This window comes from Oncorhynchus tshawytscha, linkage group LG14, assembly GCF_018296145.1.
Source record: "Oncorhynchus tshawytscha isolate Ot180627B linkage group LG14, Otsh_v2.0, whole genome shotgun sequence".
Lineage (NCBI taxonomy): Eukaryota > Metazoa > Chordata > Actinopteri > Salmoniformes > Salmonidae > Oncorhynchus > Oncorhynchus tshawytscha.
In genome coordinates, this window is record NC_056442.1 from 34138253 (window position 1) to 34149896 (window position 11644).

The 11644-nt window shown below is 42.9% G+C and overlaps 1 pseudogene; it reads left to right on the forward strand.

The window, feature by feature from the left end:
* The first annotated feature begins 1863 nt into the window (after positions 1–1863).
* On the forward strand, positions 1864–11399 carry LOC112267084 (annotated as a pseudogene).
* The last annotated feature ends 245 nt before the right edge of the window (positions 11400–11644 follow it).

The window sequence follows — 11644 nt, forward strand, 5'->3', positions numbered from 1 at the left end:
TGAACAGCCAATGAAGTGAAAAATCGAAGGGTTCATTTATTTCTGAGGGTCGTTAGTGCATTTTAATAGACAAACACAAATAAGCCTGTTTCAGTGGAGGATGGGGAAGATTCATCCGAATGCACAGCTGGCGGAAACTAGATTACACACTGCCAGATTTACCACAGAAAACATGTGTAGTCAGTGCCTAATGTAGTGTGTGCATATTTCTCTTCATTTGATGTACAGAAAGAAGGCCTGTATAAAAATCAATGAAGAAATTTAAATGATAGCATTAAAATCAATGAATGCCACATAAAAGGTACTCAGTGAACGTCAATTGATTTCCCAAATGGAGTTCCAATGAGCAAAGGGTTGTTATGTTTGTACTTTAAGTCACAGGTGAGCTGATGGAAACAAACGTGACACATATTTCTCTGCCTGTTAATGAATGATGGTTTCTTTTGTTAACAGACTGACAAAGAAAGGTGTTTAGGTTGTAACAATGTTGTTGACTGAAATCAACAGAAACCCATCACTCCATGAACACACACATAAGAGCTAAACCAACTCAATAGAGCCCTCACTTCACTGCTGTGAATAGAGTCATACCACCATGTACACAGCGGATAAGAACGCTGCACCTCTATCATGTAGACAAAGATGTAGGTAAACCACACATTGTCTGGGTCAGCAAGTCATCCTCATTATAGACCTGAACCACTAACGAGACAGGCACTGGCTGAGTTCTAAATGGCACCCTTTTCCCTACATACTGCACTGCTTTTGGGCTCCAGAGTGGCGCAGAGGTCTAAGGCACTGCATCTTAGTGCAAAGAGGCTATCACTACAGTCCCTGGTTAAAATCCAGGCTGTATCACATCAGGCTGTGATTGGGAGTCACATAGTGCGGTGCACAATGGGCCCAGGTTTGGCCGGGGTAGGCCGTCATTGTAAATAAGAGTTTGTTCTGAACTGACTTGCCTAGTTAAATAAAGGTTCAATTAAATACATTTAAATTGACCAGAGATATGGCCCCTGGTCAGAAGTAATGAAATGTAACTACCCTCTCTAGTTTCCACATCTAGTAAACAATCTGCAGTGGGAAGTGGATGTTAGGTAATAACATATTTTGGATGTGATTCTGACTTCCACCCATTGATTCCTGGCACTTTTATGAGGTGTCTCTCATCTCATGAGATCTCATAAATGTGATGATCTCTACAGATTGATTTACAACCAGACAAGCAGTTTCAGTTGTTCTTATCTTCCCACTCAAGTACATACTAGTGATTTAACGTCCGTAGTTTCGGTGTGCACCCTACACTACACCTTCAGATAGTGCATTCCTGGACATCGACATCCATCCATCCAGTGACACACACACAAACACCCCCAGTGATAGCACACAACTCAAAACAAAATATGTCACCCAGCAGGTCAAATATGTCACCCAGCAGGTCCAGGTAGTGTGAGAGAGAGTGCACATTTCAGTTCAGCAAGGTCAACAAACAGTGTAAACAGACATTGATTACAATGATTTTCAGATCAGCATGTGGTGTTGGAAGATGTACCTGAGAATAAGCAGAAAATTTGCTGCTTCAAATGAGGGCTGTGATGTGTAACCAGCGCATTACAGACCTGACAAGGCCTCGTCAGAGAGACTACAATATGTTTGTTATGGCCTGCATTAGAGCAGAGACGGAAGCAGAAGGGACAGGAGCAAAGCTTGCCAGCTGCCTGCTTATCTCAGCCAAAGGGAAGGCGCTCCATAATTACATGCCGTCTAGACACTGTTATCTACAGCCCTACCTAGGAGAGAGATAATATGGGAATTAACACTCACTCACACACACACAACAGCATTTATGATGACAATGTCTAATTTAGTAAAATTATATGAAGGAGCATACAATAATAGCCTACAACAAAAAGCCTTTGTGTAACCACAAATAGCCCTAGACTCAGGCTCAAGGAAAACAGAAGAAGCTCGCTTTCAGACTTGCGTGCCTTTTGTCCCTAGTTGATCTCTGTAGGAGCAGAGGAAGTGTTACCTGGAGACGAATTTTGATGTTTTTTTACAGCCTCGTCTTTACAGAGATGGAGAAGTATGAGAAAATCAAAGTGGTCGGAAGAGGAGCTTTTGGGTAATCCGAAAAAATGTACTTGATGAACTTCTTGATGAAACTACATTGCTAAGGCACAGTACTCTCATTCATACTGTAATGAAACAGCAAGGAGCAGGTCTCGAACCCTCGACCCCGAGGTCGGGTGCGCTATCGACTGTACCGCAAAAGCATGCTCGAGCGGCAGAGTCGATTTCCGCGCTTAAAAATCCAGGGTCATTACACTACTCACTCCCTTCTAGCTTGGGACTCTACGTTTTACAGGAACGCGCTCACCGGCCAAGCACACGCACTGTCGTGGATGCAAGGTCCGATCACTTCTGACACCAGTGTAATGAAACAGGCAGGGAGCAGGTCACAAACCCTCGACCTTCTAGCCCGAGGTCCGGCGCGCTATCGACTGTGCTGCAAAAGCATGCTAGAGCGGCAGAGTCGATTTCCGCGCGTATAAACCCAGGGTCGTTACAATACTTTGTGATGTTTAATTTCTCTTCCTGTCAAACTTAAATCACGGAAAGCATGTACATTGGTTCAGTCGCGCCCATCTTTAATTAAATGTCCCGCGCTCATAGAATTCGAATTATGCGCTCATTGTATTTCTATCGCTGCCCTAATCAATATTGTACAATACTAGTACATGATGAGTGCAAAGCTACTGTGCTGTCTTTTTAGTCATAACTAACTGTGATGTGTAATGTTATTTGCCCATTATATAAATGGTCAAATTCTAGTTCTAATGCCCACATGCATGAATGCATTCGTATTTATTACCCCATCTTCCTGGGGTCCAGCAAAATTAAGGCAGTTTATACATTTAAAAAAACTTTACAATATATTCACAGATTTCACATTACATAGCAATTTTCAATAACATCTGCTAAACACATGTGACAAATACAATTTGATTTGATTTAGCATCCATATCAGTAGCAATAATGTACAAGAGCATACAAGCAAGTAGGCCCACTGTAAGGGGATAGCCTACACCAGAACACACTTTCCCAACTCTTCACCACGCTACTCATTCTCCACCTTCCCATGTCATGTGTGACAGGATAGTGCACCTGTGTCGCCTGCGCAGTGACGGGGCCTTTGTGATCCTGAAGTAGATCCCAGTAGAGTAGATGTTCAGTGATGAACGCCTCAACGCCCAGAACGAGTGCCAGGTGCTAAAGCTGCTCAACCACCCCAACATCATAGAGTACTATGAGAACCTCCTGGAGGACAAGGCTCTGATGATCGCTATGGAATATGCACCAGGTACTGTCACATTACCCCCCCCCCCCATAAAGTACATAGCTCACTGATCTCATGAAAGTCTGACACCTATGCTGTAACATAGGGTGTCATATGTTTTGCTTGTCAGATGTTCCCCATGAGGTCTCATCAGATGTCAGTCCCTGTTCTAAAGCTTCAGGAGATATATGATATAGGGCACTGCATTATGTTATAAAACTCAGTGGCCTGAGAGCATGATCTATTCTACTGTAACTATTATTTCCCTGGATTCTTACTGTAGGTGGAGCCCTAGCCGACTACATTCAGAAGCACTGTAACTCCTTGCTGGATGAGGACATCATTCTGTAGTTCTTAGTCCAGATCTTGCTGGCCCTGTACCATGTGCACAACAAATCCATCCTACACCGCAAGCTGAAGACCCAGAACATTCTGCTTGACAAGCATCAAATGATTGTCAAAATAGGTGACTTTGGAATCTCCAAAATCCTTGTCAGCAAGAGCAAAGCCTACACTGTGAGTGGACATGATCTAGCATTGGTCACCTGACTACATAGTAACAGCAAAATGCGTCCGCTGATGATAAGCATAGTCATAGGCAGCACTGGCAGTAGAGTTGATCCTTTGTTTTATTTCCATTCAGGTGGTGGGGGCCCCATGCTGCATCTCTCCGGAGCTGTGTGATGGAAAGCCCTATAATCAGAAGAGTGATATCTGGGTGCTGGGCTGTGTTCTATGTGAGCTAGCCAGCCTCGAGAGCTTTTGAGACTGCTGTACACATTTCTTTCAAATGCACTTCGTACATTGCCATTACAATTTCAGAAACTGTCCTTGCACAGGATCCAAAAATAGCATTGAAGTGAATCATATCTCACATTAGTTTTTGAAGCACGTATCTTTCCATCTCCATGTAAAATGTATTTAATTTGTTGGATGATGCATAAAGCTTACTGGTCCAAAAGTAAACCCATAAAGAAATCAAGGCATTAGCATTGTTTTAATATTTAATTCCTCTCCTTGGGCTTACTCACTCTTCCTTCTTTTACAGAACCTACCTGCCCTAGTGTTGAAGATCATGAGTGGTACCTTTGTACCGTCCAGAACTCAGGAAGTTCATAATGAACATGCTCAACCTGGACCCATCCAAACGCCCACAGCTCAATGAGATCATGGCCCACCCTGTTTGCATCAAACCCCTGCTCAACCGCTTCACTGATATAGGCAACGTCAAAATGTGCAGGTAGTGAATGCCACAAAAGTCTATCCCAAATGGCACACTATTCCCTATACAGTTCACTATATAGGGAATAGGATGCCATTTTGGACACAGACAAAGCCACTAGCTTCTAGTCACCAGACTCATCGTAAGAAAACAACAATTTATCTCATGTATACATACATTACCATTGATGGAAGTGTATGTATATAATATTCAAATACATTTTGATTTCTGATCCATAATTGAGAAACCACTGTCCACCGTGCAGTCAGGAGGTCATGGTAAACCGGGAGGGCGAATGACCGGCACAAGGTCATTCAGAGGTCAGTGACATTCCTGCCACATCTATGATTGAACCGGTTCTGTAATAATTAACACCCTTTAGTATAATGTTTTGTCCTGTACTAGATGGACAGATGGGAACAGGACAATTGCACTCCCTCCCGCTGTCATCAGTGTACACATGGGGCAGTGGCATCCCTGCGTCTGCCCATGCTCAACACAGAGGTGCTGCAGGTGGCCCTGGGACGCACACAGAAGATGGGCGTCACCAAGTCAGGCTGACTCATCACCTAGGAGGTCAGATTGGATTTCTTGATCCACATTTCCCTTCTCTGTCTGAATTAGCCTTGTCAACCTCAGTTAGGTTTCATAGATAAATATTGCCCGTAACCATCTAAGCTACTAGCTGCCACTTTAATACCCTCAGATTATGCATTAGAATGGTTACAAGATGAAGGATTTGTTTTTAACGATATGAGAGTGTTATCTGGATAGTCTTTAGTATCAGCAGTATTCACACATTTCCTAACCACATCCTAATGGTACGGTGCCAGGTGATGTCAGTAGGATCTGGTGAGCCCACTCTGCCTGGTGCAGTAGAACAGATGCAGCTGCAGTTCAGCTCTCGCTTTCTGGAGGGACAGTCTGGAGTCACCATCAAGTCTGTGTCCTGTGGGGATCTCTTCACCACCTGTATGACAGGTACAGGCCATAATAGCATCTCAACTGGCACCCTATTCCCTATATAGTGCACTAATTTTGACCAGGGTCAATAGGGCACTGGTCAAAAGTAGTGCACTAAGGGCCCATAGGGCTCTGGTCAAAGTAGTGCACTATATAGGGAATAGGGTGCCATTTGGGATGTACACCATCGCTTATTGTTTCCTGCTGGGGGGCACAGCATCTGTGTCAGGTCAGCCTCAGTAGGGGAGCTTCACTATAGGAAATCAATATTTATTCACTGTGTGTTTTTGCTACCGCACACACACACTGCAGTATATAGCACTATCATAAAGCACTGGAGCAGCATTAGAATGTAAGCTGCACTTGGAAGTGTGGATGTAATCACCTCTTTTACAGAACATTCATCAGTGTTCGTCCTCCCCTACAGAATGTAATCTCCACACTGCTGACCTGGCGTTTAATAGGTATACTTTCTCTAACTGGGATACACCGTTAGTCACAGTCATAGTCTTGAGTGAGCTGTCATTAGTCCAATACCAAAAGCAGATAACACAGGATTAAACTCCCAGCTCTATTTCCTGCTCCCTTATCACCATTTATCACTGTGGTGGAGCAGATTATTATTCCCTTGTTAGGGATTAAAACACACACTATGCTATAGCCACACCCATCAGCTCATCGTACCTATAATCTCCTCTATTTATTTTAAATTTGCAGAACGAGGTGTTATTATGACGTTTGGAAGCGGAAGCAATGGCTGTCTCGGACATGGGGAATTTTAATGATGTAACACAGGTAAATGTCTATGATTTTGAGGTTTGTTATAAACGTTGTCAGTCGTTCTGGGGGAAAGCTTGATATTATTTCTCTATATGTATTTATGCCTAGCCCAAGATCGTGGAGGCCTTACTCGGATACGAGCTGGTCCAGGTGTCATGTGATGCTTCCCATGTGCTTGCTGTGACCAATGACAGAGAAATATTCTTCTGGGGAAGAGGTGACAATGGTAAATGAGCAAGTTTATTTTGGGGGTCGTCAATCACTCTCTGTCTTCTTTGATTATGTCAGCAGTGGCTGTGGGAGAGCTTGGCATTCTAACAGAATGTTTTGCTTTCTGCACCCTCATGTTCCCTATCTGTTCCCCTCTGTGGCAGGTCGCCTGGGGCTGGGCATCCAGGACTCCCACAACTCTCCCCAGCAGGTGTGTGTGCCAGGGGAGTTTGAGGCCCACAGGGTACTGTGTGGAGTGGATTGCTCCATGGTTATCAGCACCCATAACAGCATTCTGGCCTGTGGCAGCATCGGGTAAAGTTACCTTCTCTTATAGGCTACTTAGTAGAATATTTGAGTTCCAATTAACCAGTAAGCAAAAATCCTCTAGTAGGATCAAGATATGAGCTACAATGCATGTAACAAACTAGTCCACATTTAAAATCAATTTCCTCTTCTGAACAGATGCTTGTTTTCGAGCCTAAATATTGTGCATTCATTAGGATAAACATTCCCCTGGAATGTAGTAACAACATAATGAACATATTCAGTTATTGCATGAAAGTGCTGTGAAATTGTACTGGTATTCCACAGAGGTTACTATTAATGCGATCAATCCTTTTCATTAACAACTCACTAAAGAGCAGCGCTCACGTTAAAGGTGAAACATGCTAACTTTATTTCCACTGCACCAACACCCTGCTTGCTTAAGCACTGACATAGCTCTTCATTGACATGCTTTTTTGTGTTAAACTAATGCATGGGTTTATAGAGGTGGTGTATGCCATTTTCTTCTGGGCCAATATCCAGTGAGGCAGCATTCTCATACGGTGACAAACACTCTCTCTGATAGTTAACCCATCTACCAGAAATCCTCATGGGCAGGAAGCAGGGTTCTATTAGAGCGAGGTTTAGGAGAATGAGCACAGTGCTATCTGATCTGGGTTCAAATACTATTTGAAATTATTTCAAATAGTTGATCTGGGTTTAATTGAGTTTGCGTGGTTTAATGGAACCAATATAATATTCTAAAAACTGCTAACCTTGCCTATCTGTCACTACAGACAGGTTAAAGCTTACAGTCATAGTATTTGAAAGATTTCAGATAGTATTTGAATCCAGGCCTGAGTGCTATAGCAGGGCATAGTGTGATGCTGAGTGGAGAAAGCACTGCCCAGATACCTGTGGTTTACCTACTAGTTTACCTACTAGCAGGAGCCCTCCCTAACTCTCTTACTCACTCTACTCCGTACGGAATATTTTCTCTGCCTTGAACACAGAACTCCCCCTCAATGAATTCTTACAGAACATGACACAGCATTTCCTCCTTACACTTTTGTAGTGTGAAATTGTAGAAAACACATTTCAGCTGATAAGGTCAACTGGATCTAGTTTACTTTTAAGATATCAATGTTTCCCTTTTGATACGATTCAAACATTATTTTTAATTAATTGACCAGAATAGTAGATTGATATTTTCTTCTAAGGCTGTGTTTACACAGGCAGTCCACTTCTGTTAGTTTTCCAATAATTGTGTTTGGACCAATCAGATCAGATCTTTTGCATGCCAATAATTGAGCAAAAGATCAGAATTTGGCTCCCATTATCATTTACATTTAAGCCTATAAATGTGTTGCCATGAAAACAATTGCGACTCCTATAAATGTGCTTGGTTAGGTTCAACAACCTGCGGTTGGATAAGATCAACACTGCAAAGGAGCCAGCCCCCTGTGACCAGATTGAAGTAGTCCACTCGTTCAGTCTTGTCCAATCAGCACCGCTGAACGTGGACAAGGTTGTTTACATTTATATTGGAACAGCCCACTTGGTTGCTGTCAGAGGTGAAATTATATTTTGTCTTCACCTGAAATGTCACCATGCAGTTCCTGAACCCATTGTAATTAGAAATCCAAAGTTCCTATAAGCTGCAAGGATGTGACATCCCCCCGTGTCATGCCTAAATAGTAAAACATCTAGATGTATTGTAATATATAGTATTATCTACTATAGGATGCTTGTGCTTCTATGTGTCTTTTGACAATACAAAATAACAATCTTCTTCACACATTTAATTCCCCTGTTCCGTGTGTCCAGAGGAGGGTCAGTGTTTCACATTTGGTAGTAACCAGCATGGTCAGTTGGGCTGTAGCTCCCGTCGGACCAGTCGTGTGCCCTTCCTGGGCCTACAGAGCATCACCATGGTAGCCTGTGGGAAAGCCTTCACTCTAGCCATTGGATCAGGTGTGTAGGGGGCATTAGCAATCAGGGAATATATGATACGGTTTTCTGAAAAATGAATATACAAAAACGTGAAAAAACCGAAACAGCCCTATCTGGTGCAACAGAGACAGGAACAATCACCCACGAAATACTCAAAAGAATATGGCTGCCTAAATATGGTTCCCAATCAGAGACAACGATAAACACCTGCCTCTGATTGAGAACCACTCTAGGTAACCATAGACTTACCTAGACTACTTCACTAACCACAATCCCATAACCTACAAAAAAAACCTAGACAAAACACACCACATAAATACCCATGTCACACCCTGGCCTGACCAAAATAATTAATAAAATACAAAATACTAAGGCCAGGGCGTGACAATATGCTTTAAGCGGACATTTTCAATTTATATAAAGTATTGGAGAAATGTGATGTCATCAGTAAACTTTGGATGTTAGATAACGCACTTTATTAGAAGAGCTAATTGAACACTGTACCAATCGGTTTCTGTAATGTCCATGGAGATGTGCTTTCAGCAAATGCTTTAACAGATGTGTATTAGACATTTTCCAAAGGGTAGAAAGTTGTGGAGAATGCATGTCAGAATGTGTCAATGATCAGCATGACCTCCCATAGGGAGGTTGCAGGCACAGTCACCTCATTGTTTAGGGCTGGCTTTGTTCAGCTCTGCTCTCCCAGAGATAGAGCCATTATGCTGGCATGGCAGGAGCAGGGAGGAGAAGGGAGGGCAGGTAAGACGAGGGAGAAGAGAGGGCTGTCTGTTAAGGATTGTGCAGATTCATGAATCCTGGGGTGTGTGCTGAAGAACGTAACTATTCTCTTCACTCTATCTTGGTGTCGAAGGGGAGGAGTATATCTGGAGAAAGGGGGCCCATGGCCACCTCGGAAGAAAAGAGGTGGATTCTGGGATTCCGAAAGCAGTGCAGCTCGACAAGAGCCACCCGTTCACTGTGACGGTGGCCTGTTGTCATGGCAACAGTCTGCTGGCAGTGAAACATAATATTTTTCCTATTACCTTTTTGTTAAACAAAAGTATGTGAAATTGCCAGTAGCACATACTGTTTGTGGTGAAATCAAACAGAAGGCAAAGGTGAAACTTGAGACAAGCTCCCTTAGATGAAGCTGACAGAGATCCATGTTTTTTTCCTTGTAGAACAGAAGGTCTGAAAGAGCCTATTTGTTAATAGCTTGATAATTAGCTAACCCCACCATGCAGATTTTCCTGTAGCTTTCTCACAGTCAGTTAATTCAAAAGTGACCACCAAGCCCCATGTTTGGCTTTTTGTGTCTCTATCACCTCAGGGTCTGTAGTAACAGAGGCTCAATTAACGTGGATGAGGCAATCAGTTGTGCCTTGCTCTCCACAAGCAATAAAATTAACAACAGGGGCCTGCCTCCCTGTCATGCTTAGCTCGTTAGGCATTGGGGAGATGAGCTGGGGTTAGCTCTGTTTATAAACCTGAATGTAACAAACCAGTGTCTGATAATAGGCATCCTCTGCTATCTCTACAAAACCAGGCAGAGGGTTGGTTAGGTTGAATGTCTGTATCCATTTACACCAGTAATCATTTACTCACATTTCACTATTTACCGTACATAGTGCACAGTTATAGTTATTGATTTCAGTTTGCTTGCATATGGATCTTCATGTAATGGGAATATTTCCCCAACCTTAACAAGAGAATGTATTATCCAACCTGTGAGTAACGGTCCCTCTCATAAGGAAAAGCGAACAAGCTAGCAATTCCTCTGCTTTAAAACAATGATGGTTTCGCAAATGGCACAATATTCCCTTTGTAGTGCACTAATCACTAGTACTGCACTATATAGGGAATAGGGTGCCAAATGGGATGCACCCAATATCTATTAAAATGCAACCCTCCCATTGAAAATATATACAAATTTAGGAAAGATTAAATTGAACATAAAATCTGATCAGTATGTAAGAGAGACGTCTCTAATTTTTGGAAGAGACCCAAGTTCCAGTCCTGTTCCAGTGTAACTCGGACCTGGCTGCTTACCATGTGGTAGTGACCTGAAACGCCAACACAGTAGCCAGAGTGCCCTCACACAGGTCATTTCACCCACATTTGACTTCCATGGCTTTTGTTATTTTATCAGTATATGAGTAGTACATTAGTCCAGATACAGTATGACTAAATCCATGGTAGACAATGGCAGTGTGTGGGCATTCAAAACATTCTTGTGCCACCACACCTACTGCATTGTGAAGTAACCAAGAAGAAATGTGGGTGTATCTATATCTAAAATACAAGAGGGAAATAATTCAATACCTGTCCTGAAACCTTTTACAAGACTCAGACCCCTTATTGCATGTAACTGTACACATGCATGCATTGGGTAAGATGGTATATTCTTGTCTGTCTTTAGTGCTAATATAAGTGATACGTTGATGGCTTCTCTGTTTACTCTTCTTTCTCTCAGCTTTGCTTGAGGAGCCCGTCCCCAGATGATACAGCTCTGTAAACCATTCCACCACCGTCCAGCCCCTCACAGATCTTCGTTGTAAAGGGTTTTAACACTGTTTCCCATGCTTGTTCAGTGAACCATGAACAATTAATGAACATGCACCTGTGGAACGGTCATGAAGACACTAACCTCTTACAGACGGTAGGCAATTAAGGTCACAGTTATGAAAACTTAGGACAGTAAAGAGGCCTTTCTACTGACTCTAAAAAACACCAAAAGAAAGATGCCCAGGGTCCCTGCTTATCTGCGTGAACGTGCCTTAGGCATGCAAGGAGGCATGAGGACTGCAGATGTGGCCAGGGCAATAAATTGCAATGTCCGTACTGTGAGACGCCTAAGACAGCGCTACAGGGAGACAGGACAGACAGTTGACCGTCCTTGCAGTGGCAGA